General features: G+C 50.6%; 1 pseudogene; it reads right to left on the bottom strand.

Annotated features, from left to right (window-relative positions):
• Positions 1 to 7,836: 7,836 nt before the first annotated feature.
• On the bottom strand, positions 7,837 to 8,043 carry LOC142280996 (U2 spliceosomal RNA; annotated as a pseudogene).
• Positions 8,044 to 8,894: the final 851 nt, after the last annotated feature.

Genomic DNA, 8,894 nt, shown 5'->3' with positions numbered 1-8,894 from the left:
AACTGAAAATGCTGACAGGCTGACTCTGATCAAGATGAACAAGGGTTGGATTGGGCCAGACTTCACCACACCACCAGCAAATGAGAGCGGAATTTAAAGTTTGTAACGGGAATTTGCCATGTACCTCCAGTCACCCATGGGTACACACTTCTGGACTTTGGATAATCGCTGGACTGCTCCTCCTTCTCCTCATGCGCCACCATGATGACCGTTACAAGAGTTAGGCCTTTGTTTCAGGTATACCCCCAGTGGTAAATTTTTTCGCCCATTCTTTGCAGAATGGACATTACAACGACAGGAGACCCGCTCCTTTGCAATGGGAACAATGTTTTGAGGCCCTCATGCACGTCTCTATGCAGGGACAACGTGGAGCCTCCCAATTTTTGGCTGCCCTGCCAAAGGGCTATACTATAATACACCCACTTCCTGACAATGGACACTTAATGTTTTGAGGCCCTCATGCACGTCTCTATCCAGGGACAACGTGGAGCCTCCCAATTTTTGGCTGCCCTGCCAAAGGGCTATACTACAAAAGACCCACTTCCTGACAATGGACACTTAATGTTTTGAGGCCCTCATGCACGTCTCTATCCAGGGACAACGTGGAGCCTCCCAATTTTTGGCTGCCCTCCCTAAGGGCTATACTATAATACACCCACTTCCTGACAATGGACACTTAATGTTTTGAGGCCCTCATGCACGTCTCTATCCAGGGACAACGTGGAGCCTCCCAATTTTTGGCTGCCCTGCCAAAGGGCTATACTACAAAAGACCCACTTCCTTCCAATGGGCACTTCAGGTTTACAGGCCCTCATGCACGTCTCTATCCAGGGACAACGTGGAGCCTCCCAATTTTTGGCTGCCCTGCCAAAGGGCTATACTACAAAAGACCCACTTCCTTCCAATGGGCACTTCAGGTTTACAGGCCCTCATGCACGTCTCTATCCAGGGACAACGTGGAGCCTCCCAATTTTTGGCTGCCCTGCCTAAGGGCTATACTATAATACACCCACTTCCTGACACTGGACACTTAATGTTTTGAGGCCCTCATGCACGTCTCTATCCAGGGACAACGTGGAGCCTCCCAATTTTTGGCTGCCCTGCCTAAGGGCTATACTACAATAGACCCACTTCCTTACAATGGGCACTTCAGGTTTACAGGCCATCATGCACATCTGTATGCAGGGGCATTGGTGAACCTCACAATTTTGGACTGCCCTGGCAAAGGAAAATACTACAAAGACTCAGTTCCTCAAAATGGGCACATTAGACTCAGAGGCCTTTATGTACGTCTCTTCTCAGGGACATCGGAGTGCCACACAATGTTTTACGTAAAATCTTTCATGTATTGATCTCAAAAAGTAACATACATTAGCTCTATCTCACTATTGGGTATGTGCCCTTAACATTTCCGCTATGAAAAATCATTTTGGTGTCATTTTGGAAGGTTTTCTGGTGAGTCCGTAAAAATGGCGTAAAACGCGGACAAAATTATTCACAGCTGTGACTTTTGAGTGATAAATGCTTCAAGGGGTCTTCCCCATGCTGTTGCCATGTCATTTGAGCACTCTTCGGAGACTTTTGTGCCATTTTTAGGGTTTCTACATGCTGCCGGTGGTCATTTCACAAAAATACTCGGGTCTCCCATAGGATAACATTGGGCTCGGTGCTCGGGCCGAGTACACGAGTATCTTGGGAGGCTCGGCCCGAGCTTCGAGCACCCGAGCTTTTTAGTACTCGCTCATCACTACTAATAAACCTAAAAAATAAAAATAAATTGAATAAAAATCATGAATGTTGTGTTATAACAGGAAATTCGGTGTAAGAATGAATATCCGGGATGAGAGTTCAGCGAATGAGTTATAGAAATTGTTACAAAAAGGAGTGTGTACGGTTTATGCGTAAATTTTCAGAATGCGTACATGAAAATTATATGTATGTGAGAATGTCCCCCATGCTTTGTAAAAAGTTATTTATGAAAATGTAAATAAAATATATAAAAATGCCTAATTATTTATAATTTATGAGAAAGATATATATGTATGGAAGAATGTTATAAGGTGTCCAAGAACCATAAAGAAAAAGGGTGCATATATAATGTTAGAGGTCTAGAGTTCCACCAGGCTATATCACCCCTAAAGAAATAGAAAGAAGACCTTACTACCTGTGTACCCCAAAAAAAGCTATATTTCTTAGCCAGGATTATGGTGGAGATATGCACAAGTGAAATAAGAATATAAAGTAATACAATAAGATTATAAAACCAATATGTGTGCATTCATGCACCACCCGGTACGCTACCCTTGCCAAATTGCTCACTCTAGATCCCCACACGATCCATGAAGCCGTTCCCCCGGTCACACCGCCTGCTGCCGGTTCCCACTCATCCCTGGGGGAGTTAGGCGAGTGGTATCGAGAGCTACATGTCGGCACTGATGATACCCCCATACACCACAAGGAAGGGGTATACCGGGTGGTACAGGAGTATGAGCGGGTTTTTAGCAAGCACCCTCTAGATTTTGGGCAGATTAAAGGGGTTCAACACCACATCCCTACCGGTACACACTCCCCTATTAAAGAGAGATACAGGCCTATTCCCCCTGCGCACTACCAATGCGCCAAAGACATGTTGAGGAACATGAAGGAGGCAGGGGTTATTAGGGACAGCTGTAGTCCCTGGGCCGCTCCGTTGGTGCTGGTTAAGAAGAAGGATGGCACCATGCGGATGTGTGTGGATTACCGGAAGATTAACCAGATAACGCATAAGGATGCTTACCCTCTGCCCCGCATCAAAGAGTCCCTGGCCTCGCTGAGAACCGCTAACTACTTCTCCATCCTTGACCTCACCAGCGGGTACTGGCAGGTGGCCGTGGCACCGGAAGACCGAGAGAAGACTGCCTATGGGACCGTTTTGCTGTACTTGGATGATGTGATTGTGTACTCACAGACGTATGAAGCCCACCTGGAGCACCTAGCCGAGGTGTTCGCGTCCCTTGCCAAGTATGGGATGAAGTTGAAGCCCTCAAAGTGTCATCTGCTGAAACCCAGAGTGCAGTACCTAGGACATGTGGTTGGTGCGGAAGGTGTCGCCCCCAACCCCGAGAAGATCACCGCCATCCAAGACTGGCCGAGACCGACCACAGTGAGGGAAGTGAGGCAGTTTCTGGGCCTGGTGGGATATTACCGTCGCTTCATTAAGGGGTACACAAAGATGGCTGCCCCCATGCAAGACCTCCTCGTAGGACAGACCAAGGGTGGTAGATCCCTAGTAGCCCCATTGGTGTGGGAAGAAAAGCATGAGGAATCCTTCCGCCAGCTGAGAACAGCCCTGACCGGAGAGGAAATCCTAGCGTACCCTGACTACAGCCGCCCATTCATCCTCTACACCGACGCCAGCAATGTGGGCTTGGGGGCTGTTCTATCCCAGGTCCAAGACAGAAGGGAAAAGGTAATAGCTTATGCTAGCCGAAAACTCCGACTGACTGAGAGGAACCCTGAGAACTACATCTCCTTCAAGCTTGAGCTCTTGGCACTGGTGTGGGCTATCACCGAGCGGTTCCGCCATTACCTGGCAGCAGCCAAGTTCACCGCGTACACAGACAATAACCTGCTGACCCATCTAGATACGGCCAAGCTGGGCGCGTTGGAGCAGCGGTGGGTGACCAGGTTAGCCAACTACGATTTCACCATCAAGTACCGGGCCGGCCGTACCAACGTCAATGCCAATGCACTCTCCCGGATGCCCCACCTGTCGGAAGAGGGGCCAGAGGATGATGACCTCGAAGAGATCGAGTTGCCTGCATTTCACCGGCCATTCACTGAGAAGGTGCACGTCTACCAACAACGGGTGAACCTGGATCCGCTGCCCCGACAGGACTGGCAGGAAGCTCAGGACCAGGCACCTGCTGTCCGCCTGGTCAAGACTCTAGTGGAACAGGGTTCTGCTGGGATAGACCCTGCTGCCCCTGCCGAAGCCCAACGTCTGTGGCAAGAACGGACCCGGCTATACCTACACCAGGGGAAGTTGTATCGCGAGCTGATTAATCCAAAGACTCACGAGAAGATCCGCCAGCTGGTGATTCCCCAGGCTAACGTGCCCACCGTCCTGCAAGCATACCATGATGGTGCAGTGCACTTCGGGTGGAAGAAGCTAGAGATGTTGTTAAGAGAGCGGTTCTATTGGAGTGGAATGCGGGAATCTGTGGAGGCCTGGTGCCGAGAATGTGGCCCTTGCGCATTGAGAAGGAAGGACGAGGCCAGCCAGAAGGCACCCCTACACCCGATCATTACACACCAACCGCTGGAGCTGGTTGCCCTTGACCATGTAAAGCTCACCCCCAGCCGAAGTGGGTACACCTACGCTCTGACCATCGTAGACCACTACTCGAGGTTCCTGGTGGTTGTCCCAGTTAAGGACTTAACCGGCCGCACCGCTGCTAAGGCTTTCCAGGCTTATTTCTGTTGACCGCATTGGTACCCGGAGAGGGTGCTTACCGACCAGGGTCCGGCCTTTGAAGCAGAGGTATTCCAGGAATTCTGCCAGTTGTACGGCTGCAAGAAAATCCGGACCACGCCTTACCACGCCCAAACCAATGGCATTTGTGAAAAGATGAACCACTTGGTCCTGGGCCTCCTCAAGACGTTACCACTGGAAGAGCGGAACCTGTGGCTGGAGAAGCTACCTGACCTGGTCGATATGTACAACAAAATCCCTTCCAGCTCTACGAAATGCACTCCAGCATACCTGATGAGAGCTCGTCCCGGCCGGCTACCAGTGGATCTGGAAATGGGCTTGGAAGCTTCAGAAGCACTCCTGTCGACAGCTGAATGGGACACTCGGCGGAGGACACAGTACCGACAGGTCCAGGAGTATGTTGAAAAGAACTTGTGCCGGAGTCGGGGACAACAGGAGCAGTGCTTCAACAAGAAGGCGCCTGCCGGTTCCTTCCAACCTGGGGATGTAGTGCTGAAGCGGAAAAGAAGGGCCCACAAGCTGGATGATCAATGGGAAAAAACCCCGTATCTAGTCCAGCCCACAGGATGGGAGAATGGGAAGGCCTACCAGATCAGCCGTGACCAGGGGGGGACTTTGGCCACGGTTTCCCGAGACCACCTGAAGAAGTGCCCACCAGCATTGAGAGTAGCGGATGAGGCTCCAGTTCCCAGTCCAGTGGAGAAGGAAAAAGAGGTAATCCACACCATGATGGGTGATTTTCCAGCAGACTGGCCTACACAGAACGGTGCGGTGATCCTTCCAGTGATACTGTTCCCACAACCCGTGGATGAAGAAATGATGGAAACGGTTAACCGCGAGCCAGTGCCCAGGGATGTACCTGTACCCAGCTCCCCTACACCTCCGCCTGCCCCACATGATAGCAGGGAGGAGGAACTGACTGTTCCCTCTGCCCCACTGCCTGTCACCACTGACACCGGACCCCGAAGGTCCACTCGCCCCAACCTAGGTAGACCCCCACTTAGGTACAGGGAAACTACTCTTTAAAAGGGGGGGGCTTTATGTGTTGAGTGTACCAGTTTGAAAGTTTTAAATGATAAGTAAAGATGATCAACCAAAGAAGTTTACCTGATTGAACCGTGATTAAACCGGCCGTTGCCGGCAACTGTTGTCCCCGTAGGGACTGTGCAACCATTGCGTAAGGAACTGCTTACGGACAAGCCCGAGAACTTGCAGGGCAACCACAAACTTAGTGCAATGTAAATAAAAATGTTTGTTGGCTTGACACCGTTACCGCCTCCGGAGAGGCTGATTTGGGAGGATGGGCCTGGAGGAAAGGGATGGCCTAGGCCCGCCACTACCGTAACCGGTGGCGATCCTCCGGGGGTTCAGGGGTCCCCTTGGACGTGGGCCCCCTGAAAGACACAGAACCCGCTCGGGCAACTTGGTGCTGGACTGGGGTCAAGGGGTGCTGCCCGCTTCTTAGGGGCAGCATCAGGGCCAGGTTGTTTGGGTGGGAGAAGAGCGGAAGCTGTACCGTTGTAAAATGTTTATGATGCTTTTACATGTTTTACCGTTTTATTCTTTTTCAGTTGTGAAAATAAAACCGGTGATGGACGGGCAGCCCGCGGACGGTCTGCATTTTACTATAGGGGAATGTGGCGCCCTGGACAAGCCAGGTCGTCACAGGTACTACACCAACACACTCTACACTCCGGCTAGGCACACCGAAGCTAAACACAAATCCTAGTTGCCTTCCTCCAGGGGCTGATGTCCACACCAGGGGGTGGGCCAGGCGGTTGATCCCACCCACCGAGGAGTTCACAGTCCTGGAGGCGGGAAAAGGAGTCAGATTAGAGATCAGTTTTGGAGTTAGAGAAGTGAAGAGGAGAGGAGACTGACCGTGTCCGGGTGTGTGGCCCGGGCACTCAGCAAGGTTGGCAGACGGTGGTGACCTTCTGCAGGAGAGGCTGATTGGAGTGAACCGTACGGACCGGGGATGGGCGGTGGCCCGCCGGTACCAGATCGGGGAGTGAAGAGAAGCCAGCACCATCCGGCAGGGCCTACGGACCCCGACCAGGCTAGGAGTCGCCGTAAAACCGGTCAAATCCGTTAGCGACAGGAACCTCCAGGGTTTCCCAGCAGTCAAGACCCGATTGAAGGCAACAGCTCACACCGTAGAGGGAAGCACAGTCACCGCCAAGGCTACAGTTCCCAGGGCCAGAGCCTGCGGGCAAAAGGGGCTCCCTCAGCATCCATCCAAGCTGGGGAGCGGGTTACCGGTGGGAAGCCCGCTAGATTTTGGGGGAATAAAAGGGGTCCAACACCACATCCCCACAGGTGCACACCCACCCATCAAAGAGAGCTATAAGCCAATACCACCTTCACATTGCCAGTGTACCAAGGACATGTTGAGCAACATGAAGGCGGCTGGGGTTATCCGTGACAGTTGTAGCCTTTGGGAAGCTCTGTTGATCCTGTTAAAAAAGAAGGACGGCACCACTCCCCGTATTGAGGAATCGCTAGCTGCATTGAGAACTGCAAATTATTTTTCTACCCTTGATCTCACTAGTCACTATTGGCAAGTGTCCGTTGCTGAGGCAGACCGGGAGAAGACCGCCTTCGCCACCCCTATGGGTCTCTGCGAGTTCAAAAGCATGCCCTTCGAGCTGTGCAATGCGCCAGGAACCTTCCAGAGGCTGATGGAATGCTGCTTGGGACAAGATTTTAGGGTGTATAAAAAGGGAGATTAGATCCCGTGATCCCAACGTATTGTTACACCTCTAAAAATCACTTGTAAGGCTACATCTGGAATATGGGAACCAGTTTTGGGCTCCACATTTTAATAAGGACATTCAGAAGTTAGAGTCAGTTCAAAGGTGGGCAACTAGACTACTACAAGGAATGGAAGGCCTCCCATATGATGACAAGTTGAAAAAGTTATTAAGTGATTATTGGCTGCAATGGGGCTTTCTGGCTGGTGCCAGCCTCTCTTCTTAGCACACAGGAACCACAATCCCTACACCATGCTTCAATGGATTCTCTCATCCCAGCCCAGTAAAACTACATATTTTACACAGTCATAAGCAGCCAAAAGGGATCTATTCTATTCAATTGCAAATGATCTAGATAAGACTGAGAATAAGATACTGCACGGGACATAGCAGAGTTGGTCAAGTTGAGTGGAGATGAGTTTGCTATTTGGCACAGCTTTTTGCATCAATAAAGCAAGTAAAAGGTGTGAAAGATAAAAAAAGGGTGAAAGTGTGAAAAGTGAATTGGCCAAATTGAGGTGCATATAAAGTTTTTGCTTTCTTTCAATTCACTAATGGGGCTCATTTGAATCAGGTGAATTGAGTTCTGCTTTTGGAAACTGGGTTAAGAAGGGGTGCACCGGTCCTGGAGGTACTGCAATACCAGGTCAATGCGTGCAGTGGACAGAGCAAGATTTTTTCCATCTCCTTGTTCTAAAAATCCATTTAATATATGGTCCCCAGAGAGGGGACGTATCAGATATTAAACTGATAAGAACAGATTTAATTTTTTTTTTTTTCTGTTTATCAGTAGGACTTCAAAATAACAAAGGTGATCACCTCCCGTTGCCTGGGAACCGTCCAGGCACAAGAGGGCTATGTGTCACCAGAAGGCGCACACACTTCCTCAAGGCCGGCAGACGTGCAATCCCAGGCACCTTCCAGTACCGACCAAGGTAGCGTCCTCCGAAACTACACTTGATCTTAGCCAAAAGGCCGAGAAGCTATAACCCGAATTGGTTACGGCCTTGAGTGGCACCCTGGCCTATACCGGACACATCTTAGGGAGAGGGAGACAAACCCACGCCTACAGAAGACATTTTGTCACCCAAGCCAACCCTTGAAAAGGCTGTTTTGCAGAGCAAAAACAAGAAGAATGGTGCTTTTTGCAGCCGCCGCCCACTGCAATGAATCTGAATAACTCCTCCTTTTGGACACAAGCACCTCCCCTCCCCCTTGCAGTCTTTCCAATTCATGATACAAAAAGACGGACGGACAGGACAGGACAGGACAGGCTGCCTGACTTTCCGTCACTGCCACCCTTTGCCATCCTTGCCCGTAGAAAGCTCTTTCATCATCCCCAAACCCTAATCTTTTCCCTTCTCTTCCCAGATGCGTCTCACTCCCTTTCATTAGGAAGTGAGCGCAGCCTTTTCTCCATTCTGCACATGCGCGACGTTAAACACAAATGCGCAGGCGTGCGTTCCATTACCCTCACTGCATTCCACTCCCATACAGGAAGTGGGCGCAGCTATTACTACGGTCGCACATAAAAGAACCCACGGCCACCACTGCACATAGCTGACTCCACCACAGGACACCCACTTCTACACCAACGCAGGTAAGACAGGATCGGCACCTCTATGCTCCCGTTACAATCAGGCTCAGTCACCATGTGATAACGCTCT

The sequence above is a fragment of the Anomaloglossus baeobatrachus genome, unplaced genomic scaffold, assembly GCF_048569485.1.
Source record: "Anomaloglossus baeobatrachus isolate aAnoBae1 unplaced genomic scaffold, aAnoBae1.hap1 Scaffold_465, whole genome shotgun sequence".
Taxonomy (NCBI): Eukaryota; Metazoa; Chordata; class Amphibia; order Anura; family Aromobatidae; genus Anomaloglossus; species Anomaloglossus baeobatrachus.
The sequence above is the reverse complement of the archived record's forward strand: the minus strand, read 5'-3'. Positions and strand labels throughout refer to the sequence as shown.